Source organism: Piliocolobus tephrosceles, chromosome 11 (genome assembly GCF_002776525.5).
Source record: "Piliocolobus tephrosceles isolate RC106 chromosome 11, ASM277652v3, whole genome shotgun sequence".
Lineage (NCBI taxonomy): Eukaryota > Metazoa > Chordata > Mammalia > Primates > Cercopithecidae > Piliocolobus > Piliocolobus tephrosceles.
In genome coordinates this window covers 74,711,662-74,725,425 of record NC_045444.1, presented here as the reverse complement: position 1 = coordinate 74,725,425, position 13,764 = coordinate 74,711,662, and positions in this window count along the sequence as shown.

Sequence of the window (13,764 nt, the reverse complement as noted above, 5' to 3'; positions counted from 1 at the left end):
ATTGTCAAATTCTCTGTGAATGACAATTTCTATGATGAAAAAATGTTAATTTAATGACCATTAATGGCACAAACCTCATAACATTACAATGCTAGTTAAGGTTTGGTTACTCGATAATTGTAAGTAAAGGAAGCAAATACCTGAAACATAAAATATAACAAATACCACATCAAGTTCAAGGTAAAAATAAATTCAGGAAAGGTGAACTCCAATTCCTAAAATGTCGACAAGACATTAATCTACCAAAATCTTGGAATCAAATTTCTAGAACATTTTGACGAGAATCATTATAATTAAAATGGCATGACAGAATGGCCTCACCATCAAAGAGATTGGCCACTCATCCTAAAGTGGTTTTAATTATGATTTGAGTCCTCTGAACAGTGCACATTTAGGGAGATATTTATCACCAGATGTACAGTTAGGTGCCCAATTTATGCATTTTTAATTTATTCAATGAAAATATATTAAATGCCTGCTATGATCTAGGGATATGGGTATACAGTACTGAAGAAACAGATAAAAGTATAGTAACATTATAGAAGAGTAGAATGGTTTGAAAATATAGAAACACAACTTCCCAGGGGGGTGGAGCCGGTGAATGCTGGAACAGACCACTGTTAGAGAAAGTAATCTGATATATAACAATAAAACATGGGATAATCTCCTTTGAAAATGGATTTTGAGAAGCACATGAGTCTGAGTCAGAACTACAGAAGTAACCCATGTGAGACAAAACCATAGTCACACATCAAAAGATATTTTTACATATCTGCGCATTCATTTTTCACTAAGAAATTGCATCCTCAACATTTTTACTTCCCCTTTCCACTATTTCACTCCCCACTGATAACTGTTTACTTACAAGGCCATTGCTGAAAGTAAAGTAACATGATATTTAAGTACTAAGCATTAGGAGAGGGAAATAAATACGTAAATGATTCTTGATCAACAAGAGTTAAAAAGCCATGATTTATTTACCACTATACATCTAAATTACTGGGCTCAGTCCCTGGTAGAATTATCTATCCCAACAATAAGAGTGACTCAGATTTTTCATCTGGCCCCATAAATTAGTATGTTGCTCTGGGAGAATGACTAAGGGTCTTTGCCTAGTCATTTAATTGTGTAGTATAAGTAAAGGAGACAGGCAGCTTTAATATTCTCATCCAAATATTGTTGGGTTGAGTTTTCCAGGCTAAAATACAGAGACCTTCATGCTTCATACTTATTTATTTCTTAAGAAGGTTCTTTTCCTTTTTCCCATTCTTTTGTTAATTAGAGTTTGGGGGAATCCACAAAAATTTGGAGAATGTCTTTCTGAAGATGCCAGGAAGGAAAAAAAATCATGAAAGTAGTCTCTTTCCAGAGCAAGTTTCTCCTGTTTTAATAGTTGAGAAAGTCAAATGCATCGTCTGCATGCTTCACCTTATATTGAATCTTTCTTATCAATATGCTCTACACATCTGCACAGATTTTTACCTTCAAATTTAGCAGACTGGTGAGAATCAGAGACAAACTAAAAAACAACAAACTAAAACACAAACTAAAAAATAAAAAAATCTAAGTATCCACTTCAGAATTAATTTTAATATTTACGCTTGATTAAAAGTAAAATAACAAAATAAACACTGTTGAGGACTAAATTAATCATATGGAAGATAAATTCAGAACAATATCCTAGGACATACAGCCAAAACAATCAGAAAGTTAAAACCAAGAATTCCACAGACAGAATATGTTAGGAGTGGAAATCATCCCAGTCACACCGCACCAAAACGTTACTGGTGGCGAATCTATATGGGTCTACAGTACCTCAACTCTTACCTCCTCAGAAGAAAGAATTTCCCTGAGGGGCATAAGGCAGAGATTAAAGCAAGTTTTAGAGCAGAAGTGAAAGTTTATAAAAGCTTTAGAGCAGAAATAAAAGGAAGGAAATTACACTTGGAAGAGGGCCAAGTGGGTGACTTGAGAGAGCCAAGTGTGCATTTGACCTTTTGACTTGGGGTTTATATGTTGGCATACTTCCGAGGTCTGCCTCTTTTCTCCCCTGATTCTTTGCTTGTGATGGGCTATCTGCATGTGCAGTAGCCTAATAGCACTTGGGAGGTGAGTACACAGTGTGTTTACTAGAGTTGTAAGCATGTTCACTTGAGGTATTCTTCCCTTACCAGCCAAATGTCCCTAGGAGGTCATATACCAGTTAAACTTCACCATTTTGTCTCTTGGTGTGCATGCTCGAGTTCACTCATGCAACTCCTGAGATCTTATAGGCAAGCTGTTGATCACCAATTTTAGGTATTTTCTATTTAGGGGGAGAATGCTTTTCTCTGGGGCTGGCTGCAACCAATTATTATTTTAGAGAGACAGTTAACAACCGCCTGAACATCACCTGATGGTCGCCTGACATTCTTGGTTGAGGCTTCGCCATCTCCTGCCCTGCTCATGTCTGTCTGAAAAATAGTGAATGATGGAGAAAGGCAAAAGTAATCTTTTATTATTTTCATGAGTATTTTATTACTTCTCCCCCCTGGCAGAGCATCTGCCTTTTAAACACAAGAGCTTCAGGTGATTTGCTTTAGCCAATTAATTGTTTGTGGAAGCGATGTGTGCCACTCCTGAACAGAAGCTTCAAGTCCATTTTTCTTTTGTCCTTGTGTCATGAGGTCTAGAGAGAGGCTATTTTTTCAGCCTAATTCCTGGAGTGAAAACTACAGGTTATTATTGTTTTACAAAATATTTTGCTACTGTATAATGTTCTAGGATCTAATAACAGATTTATCATTATTCTTGCGTGGTCTTACTCCTAATGGACATATGCAGTGTGAGAAAGTAAACAGCTTTACACCACCGTCTTTAGAGAGATTACATAATTTTATGTTTCCTGATTGATAGACAAGTTGAGTACTACTGTATCAGAAAACCTTAAGCAGGTGGCATTAGCCTCATGTCCATGTACTAGACAGTGAAAAAGTGCTACTAGAAATTAGAAGGACAGTGATGGGATGCAGTGGCCAAACATTTTTAAAAACTGCATCAGCTGTAATTTTGGAAGCAGGTAAATTATTGACTCAACTTGTGTCTTTGGCGTATAGGGAAATTGAGTGTTTTATACCTGCTGTGGTACCATTGGCTACATTTAACAAGTTTCACAAGACATGAGATGAACTCATGTGAATTGGCTAGATTGCATGCAAAGTTAAGAATCTTTGCCTCATGCAAGGTTGGGATATTAAATAATTAAATGTTTAAAAATTCTAAAATATATAAATGTACACACTTACATACACAAACACACATATTCTAACTTAACAGAAACCAGAAGAAAATGATTGACAGCTTTGACCATTTATATATTTCTTATTGGTAATATGCTTCATAAACTAAGTGAAAGAAATTGCAGACTGGCAGGAATTTGTCCACCATGTGAAAAAGACAAAAATTTTATTTATTTATTCATTTATAAACCAATTTCTCTCACAAATGGAGACCAAAAACTATAATTAAATATAGGAATGAGCTCAGAAAAGAACAGGCAATTCACGAAAGGAAAAAAAAAATCCCTGTCAATAAAGGTATAAAAATGTGTTCAATGTGAACATTTAATAACCAGATAAATATATTGAAAACACATGTAAAATAACTTTACAATGTCTGGCAGTCTCAAACTGTAGGGAAAAAATATTCACATTCACTTCTGAAGAAAGTAAAAATTTGTGTCATCTTTTAAAAAGGTAGTTGGCAATATTTACCATTTTAAATTGTATATATTCTTTTGATAGATATTATTTCTGGGTATAAATTGCAAGGAAATTCTTGTAAATGTATTACATGGAAATTAAGGGCATTGATATTTGTAAAAGGAATAGACACTAAAAATCAAGATGGAATGTTAAAGTATAATACATGTAAAAAAATGACACAGTAAAGCCCTTAAAAATGGAATAACTGTAGTAGAGTTGTTTAAGGAGACATACTATCTATTTGTCCATATCAACAAATCCAATGTGTATCTCTATAAATAACTGGATGGATGGGTAGTTGAAGATAATATGGTAGAGGGAGGTGATTTTATGCTCAGAAAAGACTATTTAAGGAACAAACATGATAAAAAAAATACTGAAAATGTGGTACATGTACACCATGGAATACTATGAAGCCATAAGAAAGAATGAGATTATGTTCTTTGTAGGGGCATGGATGAGCTGGAGACTATTATCCTTAGCAAACTAACTCAGGAAAATACAGCATGTTCTCACTTATAAGTGGGAGCTAAATGATGAGAACACAGGGACACATAGAAGGGAACAACACACACTGGGCCTACTGGAGGGTGGAAGGTAGGAGGAGGGAGAGGATCAGGAAAAATAACTAATGGCTACTAGGCTTAATACCTGGGTGGTGAAATAATCCGTACAACAAACTCCTATGACACAAGTTTCCTATGCAACAAACCTGCACATCCTGTACATGTACCTTGAACTTAAAACAAAAACTTTTTAAATCTTATTTTATTCAATTTTATTAATATGTAAATGATAATTTTTCAATTCCTATAACGCATATTTCTTCATTATTCAGTGAACATTTATTAAACACCTGCCTTGTGCCAGGCATTTTGTAAGAAGTAGTGGATAAAGTGGGCATGATTTCTGCCCTCGTAAAGTTATATTGAGAAAGACAGATGATAAACAATTGTACAAACAAATGTTAAACTGCAGGTTTGATAAGTGCTGTGATAGAAAATAATAACATGTTTTGAGAGTGAATAACAAGATGGGTGAAAAATTTTATTTGGAAGTATTGTTTGGCAAGACTACTTTAAGAAACTGACATTTGAGCTGTGATTTAAGAAATAAGAAGACAGATATAGTGGCACGAAAATTACTCCATAAAAAGTAAATTTCATATGTAAAGATCATAAAGAAGTTAAGAGCTCAGCATTTTCAAGAAATCGAAGGAAAGTTAGTATGGCTGGGACTGTTAAAAATGGTTGGCATTACATGAAATAGAAACTCATGGGGAAGATAAATTATGACTTACAAGCCATGGAAAATGAATTTAATTCTATTCTGAGTTCAATAAGAGAAGACGTTTAACTTTTCTGTGCCTCAGTTTTTTCATTTATAAAGTGATGATAATCGTACATCATAAGGCATTCACGAAGATTAAATTAGTTGAAATAAATGATATTAGAACAGTACCCAGCACAAACGAAGTACTCTATAATTACTATATTGTTATTTATAATAATAAAATATTGAAAGCCCTGAAAATATATGTTCATATTTATCATTATTCAGGAGAAAAGTCAGAGTAGATAGGGGCCAGATAGTAGATATTTGACCTTTGTGAAACATGTTCTCTATCATAACTATACAATTCTGCCATTGGAGCATGAAAATAGTAAGAAACAATAAATAAATAAGTGTGTTTATTTTCATTAAAACCTTATTAACCAAACAAACAGCGAATGGGCTCAACTTGGACTGTGGGCTATAGATGCCACTCCCTGAATTAGAGAATTAGCCAAGTTGAACATGTGTAAGTATCACCCACAAGTCCCAAAAAGGGCTATTGTGTTTACTGAAAAAACATAATGAAAACTATTAGTTAAATCTATGATTTTAAAAAATATATTTGTGATCAGTAGCAAAATAAGTGCCACAAATTATTGCCCTCTCAAACCATACTCTGTAGGATCTATTCATTTTTGATCAGCCAGCCCTTAGCTAACTTGTCAACTGACTACAGACCCATGAGAAATCTCATCCAAAATGGGCTGGGCCTTGCCCAGGTCAGCACACTGGGCAACCTGACTACAGACCTATGAGAAATCTTAGTCAAAATGGGCGAGGTCTTGCCCAGGTCAGCACACTGGGCAACCTGGCTGAAATTAGTGACTTACAGAACCATTAGTAAATAAGTGTCGTTTTAAGCTCCTATGTTTTGAGATTTTTCCTATGCAGCAAAAATTAACTGACAATATAGATGAAGTACTATTATCACAGCATTAAACAGATACTTGTCTTTCTTATATGATGGCAAAACTTACATATACAACAGAATTAACATTAATATTAGTAGCAATATTTACTGAGTACTCACTAAATGTAGGGGCTATGGTTGAGGAATGCACTGGAAACCAGGAAGATCGTGGCACCTGCCTTCAAAAACATTTACATTTGTCATATTTGAAAAATTTTGTCAGTAAGAGCTGATTTTTATATTAACTTCAAAACAGGTTTCTGGAATAGTCTGGTGGAAAGTCAAAGATTAACCTTTGGCAATGATGAAAATCAACAATCATAGAAACTTCCAAAAAACTTGCTAAATGAGGCTCTAACCAAGATGAGTCAGAGTCTTATGGCACTGCAGATTTTTTAGGAAACGGGTACAATTGTGCTTCCTCTTCTTTTACTGATTGCTTCCAAAATGAAGAGTAATACTGGGATGCTCTTTTCTCCAGTGTTGCTTTGGTGGGGCAGCTTTTTTAGGGAGCTCTAGGTATGTGGTACTTGAGCATTTTCAAAGGAGCTTTGGCAGGCCTCCAGTCCTTTGAAATCTAGCTCTGTATACACTGTAATACTTTCCATTCTGAGCCTTAGCTGCAATATTTTGCATCGTACAAGTGTTTACTGTTGGTTCCTTTACACGTTCTTAAAAACTGAGTGACTTAATAAGTCGACTGTGTGCATAGATAGCCCTGTAACACACTTTATCTACATGCTCTTTTAAACTAAAAATTCAGAGAATCAAATGTCTTCACCTTGTAACCTGTCTAAAAACTGTATTATTAAATGTATTCAGTGGAACACATTGAAAATAATGTTTCTCAACTCACAAAAACAGTCTCCGTCACATTTCTAAGCAGAACTGAGATCTGCTGCACACTTACTCAGCTATACAATCCCCACTGTCTTTGACATGAAGAAAACCAAAAAGAGAAAGGCAAAGCAGTGTCTCCATTGTCAAAAGCTTATGTTCAAGCTGACTGAAACTGGTTCCATGAACATTGGTATTAAAACATGAAGGATAATATTTATCTGTGTTATATAAATTATATAAATAGTGAAAAACATCGAATATCAATTAGCATGTTTGTTTATATTTATGTAGGATATTGTGAGCATAAGTTATCCAATGTATTAGGTTAAAATTATTTTAAAATTATTCCCCATATGGAGTAGTGTTCTAATTTATCATCTAAATCATTCTAATATCTACCCATACCCCTCCAAAACACTCTAAATGTCAGGAAATCAACACTTTGACTCAGATTATCAGCGAAGCGGACATTATAGAAAGAAGCAGGTTGGAATCAAGTTATACAAACCATCCTCTCAGTGTGTCAATAATTTTGAATGTATTTAAGAAAAGACTCTCAACAGAGAACGGACACATTATTCATGAGTTGAAACATTTCAATTGTTTTCCCATTTTTTATGTTTTCTAAAAATTTAACATCTTAACTTTTTACTTTAGTTCACCACAAATAACATGGTGTATGCTCATACTTATAATGGGCAAATCCAGCCTGTCATATTTTCTAATTGTGATGGAACATGAGAAAATATCAATGAAATTTCATACTTAAAACCTAACTGTTTATGTCACATGCGTTGTTGCATATTCTCAACTTTCTGGTTTTCGTTGTTTTAGTTTTACTCCAATAGACAATCTTGATTTTAAAATAAAAATTTTTAACAGAAGTTTATGGATTCCAATGTTTAGGATGCCCTTGTAATTTTCAAAATTACAAGTCAGAGAAAGAGAATCAAGAAAAGAGCAGCATTTTCCTAGGAGGAATAAACAGAGATCAATATCTGAGGCTGCCAAAGCAGCTGAAACTTGCAGGAGCATTACAAAAGTAGAGGGATCCACAAAGAAGGAGTCACAAAATCTGCATAAAAATTTACTTCTACTGCCTAGTCACCTCCTAAATTGAAAATTCACAAGGTGTAATTCTGAGGACCAACCTAGAAAAGTGCTGGGAGGCAGTGACTTCAGAGATTGTTCAATGCTGAGGAGACACCTGGGAGACTGGAGCAAGAAGAGTGAAGAATTTAGGTGAACATCCTAGGCATTCAGTTGAGGCACTAAAGATCACATCCTTACTCCCAGAACAATGCCCAAGGAGTAAATGCCATGCCCAATAGGTAAGGGCAAACCTGGAATAGACCTGCCCAACAAAGTCTAAAACCAAGCCAGCACTGGATCAAGATCATCATCTAGGAAGTTAACTGCTTGCTAGAACACAACTTAACACCTCTGTTATGTGGAATTTACATATATATATATATATATAGAGAGAGAGAGAGAGAGAGAGAGAGACAGAGAGACAGAGAGACAGACAAAAATTTGGGGGAGTATTACAAAAGTAGAGGGATCCACAGAGAAGGAGTCACTATATATAATATATATATTGTATTATATATTATATTATATCCATATTATAATATATAATATAATATAATATATGTTATATATTATAATATGGATATAATATAATATATAATGTAATATATGTTATATATTATAATATGGATATAATATAATATATGTTATATATATTACATATTATTATATATGTTATATATTATATCATCTATAGTTATACATAAAATTAATAAATTATCTCAAAACATGTAACGCATGACAGGGTTTTTATTTACTATATAGAATTTGTTAAATAAATCTCTGTTAATAATTTTTTCATATTGAAGGGAGGGAGGGAGGAAGGGGAAGGGAAGGGAAGGGAAGGAAAGGAGGGAAGAAACTGTTTGATATAACGGGTAGACAGAAATGTATCCTCTACTTATTTATAAGTAAACTTACATAAATACAAAATCATGGTTATCCTTCTACCCTCTAGACTTTAAGCTCTGTGTAGGAAAAGATGTCGGTTTTCTTTTCTACTCAGCAGCTAGCTTATAATAGAAATGAAAAATATATAGTGAATAAATGTTATGTCTTGTTGAATTCTAGTTTTCCAAAGGAGAAAAACTTCCTCATAGAATTATTGGATTATTAATTTTAATAACGGAAATGAAGAAATAGTTTCTGTGCAATAATATCCAACTAGTTTTAGACTTCTAAGCACTGTTTTGAAACAAATATTAAGATAAATACATTTCTCTATGTGGTAGAGAAAGCTAATGATTTATAATTTCAGACTCCAAATGATATCCATAACAACTCTTTTAAGACACTTGTATATTTGTCCTCACTGCAGATTTGAAAAAGCAAAACTACAAGAAGACGATGAGGATGACAGAGCTCCAGACACAATAGCTGCAGGAGAGAGAGAGAGACCGACTCACTGCCAGGGAAAGAAAAAAAAAAAAACCTACATTTTTAAAAAAAATGCCACCTTTCATGGTCAACAAAACAGTCTCTGGAGTTGACCTGGGTTCACATTCCACTTCCTCTCCCAGTAATATTACCTTAGGCAAGCTCTTCTCTACCCCTTAGACTAATTTTAAGATTTAAGAAATATAATCCACGTAAAATGTTTAGCAGAATCCCTGGCATAAAGTAAACCTTAATGATAACTTTTATTTTTGTTACTCTATTGCTGAATATGGTTAAAAACAATTTAGAAAAACGTATTTTAGTACATCCTATATGTTTAATTCAACTTGGAACAATGCATTTCAGAAAGATATCCAAGATTCAAGACATTTAAACTAGATGAAAACCTTTTGTGTGTAATAGAGCATGTTTCGGTTACTGGAAAAATCTATCCATGTGGGATATCATCTCCCCCAGAGACAGTTAAAAAAAATCCAAGAAGAGACTATCTAGCTTACATTTCAAACCTAATTACAGTCACAAGTTATAGTAAAGAATATTCCCTTATAGTTGACATTGTCCTTGAAAATAAATGTTTCAGCTTTACCATTTTGATAAACAATATAGAAAAATATGGAGACTCATTCAACTTCTTCAGGGAATCAATTTCCTTTATCATTATTACTCATTTTTACACGGCTCCTGTGAAGTGGGGATATGTGATGTGGCAAATTGGCTCACACAGTGAAAACTGACCAAGGATTTGGGCGTATCTTTCTCCTGTTTTCAGAAGAAAGGCTATGTCTATGTTCTTCCCCTTAAGCTACCCAATTACTTTGCAGCCACGCCCCTTGGCTCCTAACAACAACAAGATGTCATAATTCCCAAAGAGGCAGCTGCATTTAGTTACTGTGTTGTAGACATGCACACATATCGAGTTGACACCTAATTAAATAATAAAATCATTTTTTTTAAATGTTCAAGTTCTTTGTGCTTGAAAGAGACCAAAAGTAAAATGATCACACATTATATCAGCATAAATGAAGATTTCAGTAGAAAGGATGCCATGGACAGTAAATACAGGCACATGCATAATGGGAGAGTGTCCCAGACTTCATCCTTAGAGTCACTGACCGGTAACAGGTAAACAGCAGGCCCACCTGTTAAATGGTACATTCTCCAATCTTAGGTGAAATCTTCAGTTAGTGTGCCCTGCTTAAGGTCATTGTCTCCCAAAAGGTTTTAGTTTTATAGAAAGTTAACTGCTTGCTAGAACAGAACCTAACACCTCTGCTATGTGGAATGCAAATATTATCATTTAAATAATTGGAAAGCAATTTAAAACAAATACTCTGTTACATGAAAAAGATACTGAAAAAATATTCACTGAATCATGTATGTGTAGTTCAATGAAAAAGGGACATATGATTTCTCAGTTGTTTTTTCACATAATTATATTAAATAAGCATCAAAATATATAAACATATAAATACATATAAGTAATTTATATTTGTGTCTGTGTGACATAATTTTTATATACTCATATTTTTCATCTTTTTGATTTTAATAAAGCCTCATCAGGTATTTTCCTTTTACCTTTAATTGCTTATTCTTTGTGAAATGTATTACCTATCTCGGCTTATTTTTGTTTTTTTAAGTACTTAGCTATAGAACCAAATATAAGTCAAAATTTATTTCTTTTATATTTCCCATCATTTCACACAAGGAATGTACTACTTAGGCAAAAGTATATTATAAAATGGTGTGATTATAACCATCTCATGTTGAATAACTAGGTCTCAGAGCATCTTTAATGGTATCTTCTTCCCAGCAGAGTAAAAACACAAAATTTTATTTATGGACTCCAGATGTGTTGTCAAATAAAAAGCATCTCTAGAATTATTTGACGTATTATCATTTACTTGTTTCCACATTTATCAGGCAGAGCAAAACTTGACCTCACATTAATATATCTCCTTTCTGAAACTGTTGAAGCCGTCTGTACAGCTACTCATTTTACTCATGCTGTTTACTAGCAAGATGTCACAGACAGGAAATAGACTGACAGTAAAGATCCACAGACTCTCTCTAAGTGCATCAATACAGACATTTCAAGGAAAGCTCATTGGGACCTACTAGTGCCACAGTGTGAAGTTTAAGCTATATAGTCAAATGAAGGGAAGGGTCTACATTTGATAGTTTCACTTTTTCAATGTAAATTGACCTGAGATTGAAGCATAAATTTGCTTAACACTGTTTATAATTCAATGATAAGAACCGGTATATTTGTGTCAGCACTTCTTTTTAACATATAAAAGAATAATTGTACCCCCATTTAAGTAAGATACGTCTTAGATCACTCAGGAAAAGAATGTCAACTATTTGAGTTTTTCAAATATTAGAATTTATTGGTAAAACACAACAGGAATAAGCAGAAATGTACTTTAAAAAATTATATCTGATCATTTCATTAGTAGGTTGAAAAGAAGGAAAAGTACTTGTTATCAAATTTTGGGAATTCTGATATTTTCTCACATATTTTTATCTTTATAAATTAGATTTCTCATTAGCAATTCACAAGAGAATTTTACTTCAACAGTAGGTAATCACAAGAGAATAATGGATACACAGCTTATCCATAGGATTGCAATAGTAGGTAACTACCAGAGAAAAATGCATATATAGTTTATGCATAGGATTGACCTTGGTTCCAAACACCACATTCTTTTTTAAATTTGCCATATTTTTAAACCAAACTATTTCCTCCATAGACTCATTTCTAATTTACCTGTACTCAAATTTTATGTTCAATAAAAGAAATTTGAGGTAGATAAGATACATTTTATATCTTTTTTCTCTCACTATATATCAATATAATGTTTAAAATGCATTTTTCAAATCAAAACTGCAAGAAGATACCACACCACAATCACTAGGATGGCTAGAATTGAAAAACTGGAAAATGTAAAAATGTGGAGAAACTGGAACCATCATATTTGCTGATAAGAATGTAAAATGGTGAAGCCACTGTGAAAAACAGCTTAGTAGTTCTTCAATAAGTTAAACATAGAATTACCATATGACAGTGATTTCACTCCTAAGTATATATCCAAATGAATTTAAAAGAAGTGTTCAACAAAAACTTATATAAGAACGTTGATAGCAGCACTATTTATAACAGTCAAAAGATAAGAACAACTCAATTGTCCATCAATGCATAAACGAAATGTGGTATATCCATTTTGGAATGGTTACATGGAATATCATATAACTGTAAAAAGGAATGAAGTACTGATCCACATTACAACATGGATAAGCCTTGAAAACATTATGCTAAGTGAAAGAAGACAGACACAAAAGGACACGTATAGAATGATTCCATTTATATGCAATATCCAGAATAGACAAATGCATAGAGACAGAAAACAGAATAATGGCTGTCAAGGCCTAGGGATTAGAGAGAGTGTGGGATGACTGCTAAATGGATATTGAATTTTCTTTTGGGATGATGAAAAATGCTCTGAAACTAGATAGTGTTGCATAATGTTGTAAATGTCCTAAATGCCACGCAATGGTGCACTTTAAAATGGTTAAATTAGCAAATCTTATTTTATGTGTATTACACCAAAATTTTCTAACTACATTGTTGACAATGCCTGGCCATATGGTCTACTGTTTATTTAAGAATTTATGTGTTTGTTGAATTTCATAGAGATTTTCAAATGAAAACTTTAAAGAATGAATATCTGTTCTCTCATGAAATCCTAGGATTAATGACAGTAAATGAATTTGTAAATGGATATAAGCCTATAATGGCAAAGATAATTAATTGTGAACTAATATCAGCAAGTAATATTTAGGAAACTAGGATGAAGAATGATTAATGATGTGGCAGAGAATGTTCATTGTTCTCCTTACTTTGTTTATAAAATTTGTAGATGGGAGCAGGAAAATTAATTTGGAGCCTATTCCCAAAACATTTTACTCCTAAGGTTAAATTTTGAGTCATGCCTTAATTTCCCCAAAGTATAACAGTGGTCTTTGTCCAGACGAGGTTCCAGTAGCTGGATTTATCAATTATTATTTATTATTAATGGCAATCTCTAAAATGGAGATCATTATATGTGGAAATATTCAGATTACGCACAATTTCTACCAAGATATGAATAGTGAGAGAATTTAACTTCTAAGCACTGCTTCTGCAAATTTTGAAACATATTTTATTTATATATCAAAAATCTTCAGTGTCTTAATAAGATTCTCATACTGTCACATTCTGTGCAAATTATCATAATAAAGAATCTGCTTTAGAAACAAGAAGAAATAATCCATGTCAACTTTAAATGAAGGCCCCTTTCCTTGCAAACAGTAAAGCACTTGCAAAATCAAGCAAAGTATATTAGGAAAGGAAGCCTAGGGATTCTGGAATGTAAACAATTTTGCTATTTAAAATATGCATGTGTTTGAATT